Genomic DNA, 15223 nt, shown 5'->3' on the forward strand with positions numbered 1-15223 from the left:
GACACGTATGTGGACCACTATATTGGGTGATTTCGAAAAAATGGTGTATCATCCGATACATGGCACGCAATCTCCATGTGCAATCGTGGTCCTTACACCTAGCAACTCACAACTCAGGAGTAGATCGCACGACGTGGAAGTCATGGTGGGTGCGAGTGTGATATATTCGCACTGCGGCGATCAACTGATCCTTCGAACCGAAGAACATCCCCTTACTCAACTCAGAGGATTCTTCCCAACGAGTGACGCGTATGGGAAGCTCATCGACTGCAGTTAAATCTGCAACAGCTAGGTCAATATGACCGTACATCGGAAGCTCGCCGATGAATTGCGTGTCAAACGTTGCGTCGTCCGTGTCATGGTGAGGTAAGTTCACATCATCGGGGACATCATTTAACCCTTCACCCATTTCTTGCTCGTGCATGTGTTTGTCTTCAATATGAACATCATTTGTAATGTTCATGCCCTCGTCCAATGCGTCGTTCGCAATGGCAAACAACGATGCTAGTACCGCACTTGGGACATCTTCGCAACCTCCCTACGGAAACATCTGAGGAACAGGTGCTTCGTACTCCGACGGTTGGAATGAAGATCCCGGATATTCATTAAAATCGACCGTGGACGTAGCACGAACCTCCCGACCAACATCGACCTGATGTGTTTGTTCGGTGTCTTCACCGACTTCGCCCAATTGCTCCGCGGGCTCATCTGGTTGCCTAACTGCAATTACACCCACTTGAGGAATAGTCTCAACATACAATTGCATCGTCAAATATGTCTCACCGACACAGTGTGCGTCCAATACAATGCGCAACCCATAATCATCTGAAATCGGAACAGCCTCGTAGAACGCTGTATTATTTAACTCTCGCGTAGGGTATCTTGCGGTCACCCGCAATGCATATTGATCTGGATCAATATGCAAATATTTATATATCTTCGTATATAATTTACTTAATTTACACTTACGGCCAATTCGAATAAGTCGAACTGGCCGACTACTATACCTAACACCATCTGTTGCGGTTATAATGTTCCCCCCTATATATAAAAATACCGTGACTGGATCACTACTTGAGCTTCCTGCCATTTGGATCGGCGATCGGGAAATAAAACAAACCTACGCAAGACAAAATTGTATGTATAAGTGATGTGTAAATGAGACGAAATAAGTAATAACTATAAACCAAATAGATGTATACAAATTCTAATGAATGAATGAACTTAGAGTTTGGACCTAACTTTCCCAGAAAGAAAATGAATAGATGAATTCAGCGTCTATGAATAAACAACATGAATATGTATTGATTTTCCCCATATGACATATTCTTCAGATTTTCCCAAAATTGTAATTCAACTTAGAATCCAAAGAACTATGAAATGGTGCTCTTAAGAGTATATTTTCCAAAATGGTACTTCGTACTCTGCCTCATTATAGGTTGGGTTGCCACTTAATTTGAAGTTCAATTTTGTTAAGTAACCTTTTGAGGATTCATTGCTAATCCAAACACCCATACTCAAAGGAGTTGAAGTGATCTTTTGGAAAAATGTTACTTAGAAAGCATAACATCCCGATTCATGAAATGGGAATGGGATTGTCTTATGGCAAGTGCTTTAAAATGTGAACACTGCATTTATATCGATATATTGGTGAAAAATACATAAATTCGGGGAGGAAAAAATTCATTACTACTCTCCTTTAATAATATGACCTTTTAGCTATCATCTCTACAGTGTTCCCAGTCAGCGTCATCGACGGTGACTAGTTGAGGCCGGTTTCGCCCTCGTACCGTTGGATCTTTAATGGTGCTCTGTCGACTGTGGCCTCCTCAGGCACCCCGCACCCTAGGATGTTATACATATGGGGCTTTTTTCATGGAATTTTTTATTTTAATTTGATCCCTAAGGAACCGCATTTTTTAGAACTACTGCACCTACCAAATAACTCGGATAATCCAACTAATTGTCTTCTGCTACTTCAGGATTCTAATGATGGTCAGCTATTCAAGCACCTTTCTTTTTTGGCAGTTTATGTGCAGTGTAGGAGTTGCCTCTATTTTAATATTCGTTAAAGTCATTGTTCTATTACATAGGATGGACTAATGACAGAGGATGGGTGAGATAACCTTTCATAGCTAGCGCTGTGATTCTGTGAACATTGCCTCTGTGTATGTGATTTTGGGTGAATTAGAATTGAGTAGATTGTTGGAAACCAAGTAGTACGCTTGTCAGTATTGGTGAACAAAATATAACAGAAATTTAGGCTATGAGCTTGCATCACTCGAAGAGAACTTGTCAAACCTTGCCCACATGATCATCTTAGTCTAGGAGAGGGAGAACTCATTGATGTCCAAACAGCAATTCACATTATAGCTGGATTCTTGAGTAGGCAGACAAAGAGGTAATAAATTTTATTTTATTTTCATAACCTACACACACACATTCCCAAAGCAACATTTTTTTCATAGCCTACACACATACATACATATATATAAGTATGGAAAAAATCCCACCCGAAATACTAGTGTCAAAAACAAGTTTTAACATTCTTCTCGAGATGGGTTAAAATTGGAGTCTCATGTATGAGAGAGAGATTATTGGAATTATTGTGAAAGGTACTAATAATCAATTATTAAGTATTTGGAAAGATTTATCCTATGAGTTAGTTTTTGAAATTGAGAAGGCGTAGCATCCAACAATATATATATATGAATCATTGTGCTGTGCTGGCCCTAATTTTTTTTTTTATTAGTTTTTTGAAGAACCAATTCATAAATCTAAAAATAAAATAAAACTATTTAGTTAAAGATTAGAAAAGTGAACAAGAAAACATATTATATAAATATGTTTCTTTATGTGGTCATTTTTTTGTTTTTATTTTCAATTTTTAAGATATATATATATATATATATATATATATATAAGCAATAATATAATATTTTTAACAAATTTTCAATTGTCATATAAAAAAATATTTTATTATAAAATAAATTTGGATAGTACAACAATGAATTAAAATAATTATAATAAATTGTATTTTCTTAATAATATTTTTATTATATATTATTTGTAATTTTATTTTTTAATTATATATTTAAAATATCAATTGATTTAAAAATAATACATAAATATTATTTAATTAAAAAAAATAACTTATATTAATTTTCATAAATATTAACCAAACATATTGTCAAATTTTAATTTTTCAACTAGTCCTAAATTAACTGGTGAAAAGAAAAGAATAAAGGGAAGAGAAAAGCCTAAAGATGTGTTCAATGTTTAGAAAATAATTCTCAATTTTCAGATTCTTCTTTTGTACATTATAAAAATATCACATATTTTTTTTTTACTTCTTCAACATTAATATAAGAGTCAGAATTTTTTTTAAAAAAATTTCAACATAATTATTAATAATCGGAAAAATAAGGTATAAGATCCTAGGATCTTATATATATGACAATACAATTTATAATTAGAATGTGCACTCACATTAACTCAAAGTATCAATTAAAACCATACAATTTGCATATTATGTTCACAACTTTAGTGGATGTGCCCAATTATATTAAAAACAGTAGAAGAAAATTTAAGAATTGAATAACAAAATTTCACACTTTTAAAGTAAACCATATGATCTAATTATAATTGCACAATTATATTCAAAAGAGTAGAAGGAAATTCAACATATTTAGTGAGTGGGGGAAACTTCAACAATTTATAGGGCACGAAACATAATGCATTTTACAATGAAATAACAATCGTAAAATAAATAAATAAATATTAAACAATAGTTTGAATGGAAAAAATAACATATTATCAGCAAAAAATTAAATTCAAATACCCAACTAATGAATGAAATACAAATAAAATATTATCAGCAAAAAAATTAAATTTAAATACCAAAACAATGAAATACAAACCTTCAGTAATGTTTGTCAACGAATCTTTTAACACAAATCACAAACTCTTTCTCGGATTATCAAAGCTTTCGATGAAATCAAAATAATGTAAAAATGTAAGCACTGAACATGAAAAACATAACTTACTCCATCTCCTTATATAATTTTCGATTTGATAAAGCCTGCAACGGTCACTTGCTCCGGCTCTCTTCAACGGTCACCTGCTCCAGCTCCCTTCAACGGTCACCTGCTCGGCTTCTGCAACAGGTACTCTGTTCGCGCAAGAAAGGAGGAAGAACGGGCGAGGTTAAACTGAAGCAAATCTCGCTACTTGGAGTAGCGAGATTTGCCACGCGTCGAGAGCCGGGTGGAGGTAATTCAAAAGGCAGGTGGCAGAGCATTAATTATCCCATTAAAATCTCGCTACTTGGAGTAGCGAGATTTTCCACGCGTCAAATGGTGGTTGGCAGAGATTAACCACGCGTCGAAAGCGGCTGGCAGAGCATTAATTCTCCCAATTAAATCTCGCTACTTGGAGTAGCGAGATTTGTGCTTTACGAAAAATACACCCCAGTGACACGTGTAAATATCGCTACTTGAAGTAGCGAGATTTGCTTAAAAGTCGCTACTTGGACTAGCGAGATTACGTCAGAGTCATTTTGGGAAATACTTCCCAGAATGAGGTATTATTTAATATATTTTTTTTAAAAAAAGTTAAAACGGGAAAAAACTCTAAACGTGTGCGTGTCTATGACGCACGTGTTTGGTCGTATTGGAGTGCGTGTCTTTTTTTCCCTCTCTTTTCTTTATTATTTAATTCCCATAATTATCTGGGTTACTACATACATTGTCACCTCCCCGACACTCCATAACTACATTCGTATTTGTGTTTTCATGGTTTTACGAAGGACCTATAGTGTGATCTAAATACGTGAGAATAACGTCAAGCCATCTTGTTGACTTTTTGAATCATATCTCGTTTTTTATAATCACAAATACAAGATATTTAATGTCTGTCATGTTTGTTTGCAGGTTCATATTGGTGAAATCATATGATGGCATGTGAAGACTTAAAGACTAAAGACCCTGAATATTCATTTTTATTGTAATTTATACTATGTTTTATTCGGGCCTTTAATAGATATAGGAAATGGTCTGTAATAATTTATGTGCATCATGCATGTAGGAACTGATAAGCTCAAGACCATAGAGTGACCTTAGGTTCGGTTGATCGACGCCACGTTTTTGGGACTAACTCAAAGACCTTAGAAAGACCCTAGGTCATTGTACTTACACGCAATATAGTCCTCAATATCACATATACTATTAGAGGAAGCAATTGAATTGAAATATGTCGTAAAGGGCTAAATGAATGAGGTTTCGAGCGACCGAACTATGATATTCAAAACACCTTGGGCAACCGAATCCTTGACCAATCAAAAAGTTGACTTGGCTTCGGGTGACCAAACCAAAAATGACCATAGCGTCCTCAGGTAACCAAACCACCATTCTAACTTTTCCCACTAATTCGGCAGCCTAAACTCCCATGTTCAAATATGCCTTGGGCTACCTAACTTGATATCATGCAACCGAATCGTGGTCTTTTGGAGAATCATCTCAGTTCAACAAACAGAACCCACACTCAGGCGACCAAACTTCAAAAATCAACTTTTTTCATTGTGTTTGTTTGGGCAACCGAACCGTGGATCAGGCGCTCGAAACTCTCGACTTGGTCCAATTTTTAACCGAGGTAAATAGGGTTAAATGGGGTTAATTTTTCTAAACAATTTTAAAACAAATTTAATAATTACCCCTATGTCCCCAACGGTCATGATCCTTCCTTTCTCTATATATATGAGTTCATTTGCATGTTTAAGCAAGGATTAGGGATTTGGATTAGCCAAAAAACCTTTGTATTTTTTAGAGCAATTTTTTCCTATACTGAGCCTATACTCTCACATACTACTACCTTCTTGATAATTCAAGTCCTGTGAGAGTACCTAGAGTGATTATACTCCATTCAATCTTGTTAAAAAACTCTCATTGCATTATTTGTTATTTGATTTTCATATTGAGAGTCAAGATTAAGTTTTCCCACTGATTTAATCTAATAAATCTTGTGTGGGAAATCTTATGGGTCTTTGCATTCATATTGCAAGACACCTAAGGCTTTTATTTTGTGTGTGCAAAATATTTTTCACAAGCTATTTTCAAATCTCTCTTATGCTTGATCTTTGAGAAAATATTCTTGAGATATTTTGATTGCTATTGGTTGAAGTCTTTGAAACCCTAGATTGTTATTGAGATATATTTTTATACAAAGTTTCAAAGATTAGCTTATTGATACACTCTGGTGCTAGATTGAATATAGACATTATCTTGAGTGTTGATTGCACACATACATCACTGAGCTTATTGTTGTTACGTCATTGGTGTGCATTGGTTATACTGTGCTATATTGTAGCACTTATTTGCTTGTGTAGAAGCATATTTCTGTATACGTAAATTTTTATATCTGTTGTATTCCACGCGTGGCCCTAAAGAGGGAGACTAGCTTTGTTGAATAGTCCCGAATTGGCTTAGACTCGATTAGGAAAATTAGGTGCACCATCCTGGTAAGGTGCGGTTGTAGGTTGAGGTCAGTACCGTGAATTGACCTAATTGTAACCAGTGCCGCTCCACCCGTTAAGTGAGCATTAGTGGAATCCTTGTGTTGGTGAGCCAAGGTGGGGACATAGGCAGTATTGGCCGAACCTCGATAACATATCATGTATGCACTTTACAATTTTGCAATTTATTTACTGCACATGTATGTTATATTATGAATGTTGCGCATGATTTAATTTCCACTTCCTACATTTATCTGCGCATTTGGGTTTATGAGTATATAGACAGACCCTAGGTTGAGTATTATTACTGCTGATTTGGACATGCCTAAGAATAAATTTTAAACACCCAATTCACCCCCCTCTTGGGAATATACCAAAGCTAACACATCTAAACGAATCTCTTGGTAAAATTCAGTACTTGTTTGAATCCTTGTTTTATTTTGAGAACCATTGCTCGTAGCCTACAAATCCATACTTGAAAAACCCACTTGAATCCATAGATTGCAATATTGATACTTTCTAGTTAAAATCAATTGTATGAATGTTAGCTTGGTAGCTTAGAACTTGCAATCTTACCTTTGAAAATAACATCTACATGCATAAGACTTGATTCCTTGATCGGTCACTTTTGGGACATCTTTTCTAGACAAACACATTCACCTTTTCACAAATCCAACAACTTGTGAAAGATAGCATAAATTTATAGTGTTTATGTTTGGTAAATTAAATTCTTAATTTAAAGTGTTTTGAGTATGTGCTTGTTGAACCGTAAGACTAGGTTGATCCATCCCGTCCTACATCATCTTGGTATCTAAGCCTAGGTCGAATTAGGCAAACCTCTAAGTCCCAACATCTTCATTTTTCTGCCACCATATTGATGTGCAATTTTATCTATAAAAAAACATTCCATATTCAAAAATATTAAACACAAAAGTTGTGGAAAATTCTCTTAGCTTTCTTTTGATACCAAGATTGCCCTATTCGAAGTTCTCTAGCAAAAGTTATGCCTTAAATACTGAAGGGCATTCGTGGTAGCAGCTCGCGGGATTTCAAAATTGTCTGAAAGAGTCGACGATTTCAGGAAAACAACCAATGGTTTTTGCCTAGAACAACCCACCTAAATCTGCATTTCGGATATTTGGAGCTTAGTTAGGTTAGGTTTACACTTAACCCTACTATGTGTGACCAAACACTATTCCGAGGACTGCCTTAGTGTTCTCCGAATCCTTCCGCAACCTTTAGGATGTCTACTCGAACAGGGAGTCATTATTGTGGTTGCAGGAGTGACATGGACTGTGATACACTCCTATATGACCTACACGAACAAGTCCATGTCTTAAACCAAGACTTGACCAATGCACTTGCAAGAATTGAGAGATTAGAAGCTAGTTTAGCTCCTAACTCACTTCTAGAAAATTTAGGACAACCCTTTGAGGTTGACAATGAGCGTGCTTCCCAACAATCTAGGCAACAAAACCATCCTCCAAGAGAGAGGGCACCACCTCAAGAACAACCTCCCGTTCATCCCTTATGAAGACCAAATGCTCCTAGAAGGTTCCAACATCATAACCCTTATGTTCCACACTTGAATGATAAGGATTATGATGAAGATGATTTTCAACTAAGGAGACCATATCATTGGGAAAATCATGATCCGAATATGGATGTGATGAAGAGAGTAAAAATAGAAGCCCCTACATATGATGGCCAAATGGATCCAAAAATCTTTCAAGATTTGTTGGCTGAAATAGATTCATACTTTAATTGGTATAAAATGAATGACCCACATAGAGTAAGATTTGCAAAGAGGAGGTTAACTGGGCAAGCAAAGCTTCATTGGGTGAATGTTGAAGGACAAGAAGCTCGCCTAGGTCATAGGCCATAGAACATTGAGATTTGATGAAAGAAAGGTTGAAAAAAAAGTATGTCCCAATTTCTTATAGGGAATGCCTCATGGATAAACTCTATAGCCTTAGGCAAGGAAATCTAAGTGTGATCGAATACATGAGTGGATTCGATGAACTTTCCATTAGGTGTGGTGTAGAAGAGAGTATTTGTAGAGACCCAAAGAATTATAGTAATTAAATAATAAAAGAAAAGAGAGGAAAAGGAAAATTTCAAAAGGGGTTCACAGGGTCTGTTGACCTTATAGGTTGCACCTGGTTTTGATAATGACAAATGTTGATATTTGATGTTTGTCAAGTGTTTGTGCAGGTTCAAATCAAACTTCCTTGATAGCACTTGAAGAAACAAGAAGACCGTGAAGCTTTGTAATTGACATTGTAATATATTAGTCATTTATGTGATAAGGTCTGTAATAGTAATCTAGGATATGGTTTGTATGTCTATTCCCTGCACATCATGCACACAAGATATAGTGTGAGCTCAACTTGACCATAGTAAGACCCTAGGCTCCAACACTCACACACACATTGCATAAAATATGATTGTGAAATAATTGTACTAAAATTGACAATATCTAAGCAAGCTAAGAGGGGTCGGGCGACCGAACCTCTGGAGTATAATGCTCCTCGGGCGCCCGAACTTAGACAAAGTCAAATAGTTGACCAACCCTTGGGTGACCGAACCATAAATGCATGTATCTTCTTCGGGCACCCGAACACTTTGAAAGGGACTATTCACCAACTCGGGCAACCGAGGATTACAGTTCAAAATCAGCCTCGGGTGACCGAACACAAGAGTTCGGTTAATCGAACTTAGGATCAGGCACCCAAACCTACGAACAAATGTTTTTGACTTTTGTTTGGGCTGCCAAGCCAAGAAACGGGGGACCGAACCGCGGTTCAGCCACCCGAACTCCAGCTGGTTAAAATTAAAATAACCGCGGTAAAACTGGGTTTATACGGGCTAAGTGAATTTTAATTATTTGGGATTTTCTTAATTATTCCCATTGTGTCCCGAATGGTTATAAATTTTTACTAGCCTATAAATAGGCCTTCATTTGCATGATTAGAGGATGATTAGCCAAAAGTGATTAGCAAAAATTCTCTCTCTCTTGAAAATCCAATTTTTGCCCTAATACTCTCAAACTTGCATGCTCTTGATCAAATCCAAGATTGTGAGAGTTTCATTCGTGTTTATTTGATTGTTGCTCAGAGCTAATACTCCCATTATTGTGTGTGCTTGAGATTTATTTTGTTGGGAGCATAGCTTAGGCTTATCCCACAGATTTTCATACTATAAATCTAGTGTTGGGATAACCTAGTAAGCTTATGATATTTGCACTTCTTTACAAGTATCCAATAGCTTTGCTTTTGGCGTGCAAAGATTTTTTAAACAAGCAAGCAACTTTTTCAAACTAGCCTTGTGCTCATTTCAATGAAGTAAATCATTTAGAAACTAGTTTGATTATCTATATAGTATACTTGGAATATTGACGTGTTGTTGAAATATTTTGTTTAGATTCCAAGTCATTGCTTGTGTTGATTATTCTTGAGCATCATACTGATTATATTGTGTTGAATACTCTTGAGCTTCATATTGACTATATTGTGTTGAGTATTGATAGAACAAACCTTGCATCACTGAGCTTACACTATATCCTTGCTTTTGATGCATATGTGATTGAGCGTATTATTTGGGTACAAATATGCTTTATGTGAAAGCACTATTTCAGTGTACCATTTGATTGTAAATATGAGTGATTCCAGGGGTGGCCTGAGGGAGCGGTAATCTATTCCGGTAAGGATTGGTGTAAAGGTTGAGGTCAACCCTGTGCTAATTGACCTGGTTTGTATAGGTGCCGCTTCACCCGTTTAAGTGAGCAAGTTATAGTGGTAATCCTTGTACTGGTTAGCCAAGGCCGGGACATAGGCAATTGGCCGAACCTTGATAATATATCTGCGTGTCACCCTCTCTTTATTGCTTTATGGTGCTTGTATGATTGATTAAATTGCTTTATTTACTTTCTGGTATACGTTTACTTTACTTGTACTAGATTGACTATAAGGTTGTGAATATACTGGTGTTAGGAGGAATACCTAGGGGTTAAATTTTAAAAATATCAATTCACCCCCCTCTTAGGATCACGGTAAAGCTAACAGGGTCTCGTCAATGAATGCAGGGCGCTCGTCGACGAGCTTACTTCTTGAGCTCGTCGATGGGGACACATGTCTCATCGATGAGAATTTACCGAAAGGGGATTTAGCAGAGCTTGTGTAATGACCTGCCTATTTTACTGTAATTTTTTTTTTCATAATAACATTTAACATAATAATACTGATGTAACGGCCCGAACCCTTAATCCCGGGTCCGGTGTGTTATACTTGATAAAATCCTGATAATTCACAATTCATGATATTCACAGCGGAAAACATAAACATAATTTCCATATAACATAATACCAGAGTTTACTAATTCTAACTATAATCCATAATAAATCATCTATTACCTGTATTTCCATAAATCTACATAACTCCTAAAACATTTCAGTATTTTCATAATCATTCCTTACTCAACAACCTTAAAACATAAAGACATAAAATATAAATATTTATACACCCCAAGGTTAACATAGAAATATACCCTTTTCTTTTAATACTTCTCAAAAAGTCTAAAAACCCTCGAGCTCTTTAAGCTCGATCTCGAGGAAATCCTGAAAAAGATAAATTCATATTCGGGTGAGACACATCTTAGTAAGAGAAAAAGTCATATATTAAACACAGTGTGTGGCTAACATGAGGTATATAACAACATAATATTTAACATTTAAAAATTGTTAACACAATTTTTGAAACCATTCTCTGATCCTAACCAAACTCATGCAAAATATTTAACCCACGAGATTACCCGAGGATAGGGGTGATTACCCACCCATACAAGTAGCACCCCTCTGCTCAGATATTTAGGTAACCCTAAGGTCACTAATAAAGCATACCAGGGCACTCACCTTACTCAGTAAACCCTCAAGTGTTAGATTGATCTCGTACTCACACCGTTCAACAATAGCTTACCGGTAAAGGCCCTAAGGATAGGAAAATATACCCGCCTATACAAGTAGGTTCCCTCTACCCTAGTACGTTATGCAGTTATTGCCACATCTAAAGCTACTAGTGTGCTCGCCTTACTTAGCAAGCCCTCAGGCGAATAGTGCGCTCCGCCCAAACGTAACATGTTCTACATACATAAATACTTCTAATATCATAATACATTATTCTTTTATGTCATGATTCAATCATACACATCTGTTCATAGCTTAAACATTGCATTTCATTTCACTTTAAGTGACTCTTTCCCATTTTACATTGTTCACATTTCACATTTCATTTTCATTCCATTCATTTCCCTTTTCATGTCATTTTATTTCATACCCAGCATCTTTCAACTATTTTACCCAACATCTTTCAGCTGTTTTACCCAGTATTTTTCAGTTGTTATATATTTACCCAGCATCTTTCAGCTGTTTTAGCAAGCATTTTTCAACTGTTACACATTTACCTAACATCTTTCAGCTGTTTTACATAACATTTTTCAGCTGTTTACCCAACATTTTTCAGCTGTTTACATGGTTGCATTAACACACACAAGCAGCATAGTCCATATAATGTTTTATTCACAATGCATTACTTAACCTACATCTTATACATTTAACATATATTTGCACAGAATCTCATGCCACACAGCTTAACAATAAAATTCATACATTGCTTGTAAAATAAGTCAATCAACATTTAATGTTTATATACTGAAAATAACTTTCATTTCTTACATAATTATCCTGAAAATATTTCCTACTTTCATCAGTTCATTTTTGCATATATATAACTAATAAACAACCCTAAACTTGAAAAAATATAATTTAAATGGTTGACATTTTAAACCCATACCAAAACATATACACATATATATAACACAATTTATTTTCTATTAAATTTATAAAAATTCTAATTTAATATATATTTTTATCCTTACCTAGTTTCTTAAATACGCCAACAGGGACCCCGAAAAATACCTGCGGTGCTCACCCGGACTCTGAATCAAAAATCCTAATTTCATGTAATTAATTCTGAATAAAATATTATTTTAATATTTCATAAACCCATAAATTCTAATTCTAAATAAATAAATATACCCTTAAATATAGTCAAATTACTAAATTTCCCAAATCCCACTCTCGCTTTGGAGTAGGGCCTAGAAAATCCAAATTGGAAATTTACGAATGTCAAAATGATGACAATCATGACTAGAACCCCATGGTAGTGCCTGATCATCGATTTAACAGTAGATTTAACAAGAAATTGAGAAATTAGGAAAAAAATACCTTTCCCCAGGAATGGTGCCTACGCCGCTCCCACCACAAATCCACTCTAGTAGAAATGTCAGTGGCTAAGTTAGGAATCCAACGACACTTTTCATTTTCCGATTGACACTCGTTAAGTAGACGAAATTGAGGAGAGAAAGAGAAGCGGACGGAGGAGGCGACGAAGCTAAGAGAAGGCAGAGACGCAGGAGGAGCCTCTGTCCCAGGTAAGCTTCTTATCTTTTTTTTTTTTACCTTTACTTACTTTATATATTATAACATATCATATTATATTATATACTTATATATATATATATATATATATATAACCACCATTTTACCTAACTAAATTAATTCAATTTAATAATATTTAATTAATTAATTACTAATTACTCTTAACTTTTTTTTATACTATTTCTTTTTACTTGTTTATTTAATACATTAATTTAATAATGTTTAACTAATTAATTAATTAATAATTTTAATTTATTAATTTTTTTAATTTAAATTTTTTTTAAATTTTTTTTTCGGGTTGTTACAACTGATACCCTGTTTAGTAAATAAATCATAATCAACCTGGACCCATGAGTACCGGGGATATACCCAAAATACAACTTTGATACCCTAGCAGCAGAAAATGTAAAATCATATACATATCAAATCATTCATCCAACACAATACCAGAGTTCTATCATACCTGTCATATACATATACACATCCCAAAAAGAACAAAAAGTGCCTTAGGGTCATAACCCAAAAATCCATTAGACCCTAGCATAACGACTTACCCTTCTGACAGGGTAGGACAGTCGACCTCTAATGCTGCGGAGCTCTATCCATTCTTCTATCTAGGACTCCTGAAATGTTTATATATAGCTGGGGTGAGACATCTCTCAGTAAGGGAAATAAACTAATATCAGTGTGTGATAACATGAGTATTTTCGTGTTATACATATAGCAGTACATAAATCATATTTGGATGAAACATAATTTATCATATCGTGGTATAACATTTTGAGTTTCTATATATGAAATCCTTATATATAACTATACATGAAATAATAGCCGGGATGGATAGCTAGCTAGTGTCATGTCTTACCCCCACATGACTAGGTTATACGGCCCGAAGGCGAGACTTAGCAATGGTTGGCCAACCACGCTAGATCAACATAAGTCTGTAAGTATGATGGGTCTGCCCCTTTTGGTCTGGACTACCAAAGAGACGCCTGCACTACCATAAAACCACATCAACTTTCGTTCTCCCATAGTCCCTTACGACGTGTGGTAGTACTAACATATACATGATCGTGAACATATAGCTACGGTACCGTGCTTCATGAAAGCCTAAACCAAGTCATCCGGGTTCTGATAACCTATAGTAAATCTCAAATAATGATACATAACTGTTTTACAATAACATTTGTCAAAATAATATTTTCATGAATTCTTGCATATCATAATGTATAAACCACGACCCTTACGCCGACATTTGTATTTAGTAAAACACGACTTTTACGCCGACATAGTAAAACATGAAATCCACAACCCTTACGTCAGCATAACATATCATATAAAAACCATGACCCTTATGCCAGCATATCATGTAAAATCACAACCCTTGCGTTGGCATATATTTTAACATACATAGTTTGAAATCTCTGTACTATTTCATTACCATTCTTTAAACATAGTTCCCGTATCATTTTTAATACCTTCCTGAAAACAGTAATAACATGCTGATTCCGAAAACATAATATTTTGATATTACATAAAATCATATAATTTCATAAGTGAATATTGTTTTATTCATAAAATCTACACAGTATCATATTCCCTGCTGAACTGTATTAAAATCATTTTCCTGTTAACAAAATTATTTCCCAAACTCAGTTCTATAACATACATAATTTATTTAAAAATAAAAGCTGAATATTAATAATTAATTTCATGGAAATACTGACTTAGTTTATCCCCTTACCTGACTTATGGAAAAGCCCACTAATTACTCCAAAAAAATACCCGTGTTTTCCCTAACTCAACACCCTTAAATTGCAATTTCCCCCAACAACACTTCAGTATAAACCCATCTAATATCTTTTCTCAACCCAGAAATACCAAATACCTTAATAAATATTAAAATAATCAACTTACCCGAATTTTGGGATGGTTCCCAAGTTAGCCTAACCAACGAATCACTCCAACAAATTTATAGAGAATCTTCCTAGGAGTAATGTGGTAGCTTCGGATCATTGATCCGATGAAGAACTGAGCCAAAAAGCTAGAGAGAAGTTGAGGAGGACAAAGTTAGAGAGAGAGAAGGAATTTGCATGCCATTTTCTCGCTGAAAATCCGAGTTAGAGCTATTTATACACCTGCCTTAGTCGATGAGACATGTCACTTCGTCAACGAGGCCAAGTAGAGAGTTCGTCGATGAACACTTATTTATCGTTGATGAA

The sequence above is a fragment of the Malania oleifera genome, chromosome 5, assembly GCF_029873635.1.
Source record: "Malania oleifera isolate guangnan ecotype guangnan chromosome 5, ASM2987363v1, whole genome shotgun sequence".
Lineage (NCBI taxonomy): Eukaryota > Viridiplantae > Streptophyta > Magnoliopsida > Santalales > Ximeniaceae > Malania > Malania oleifera.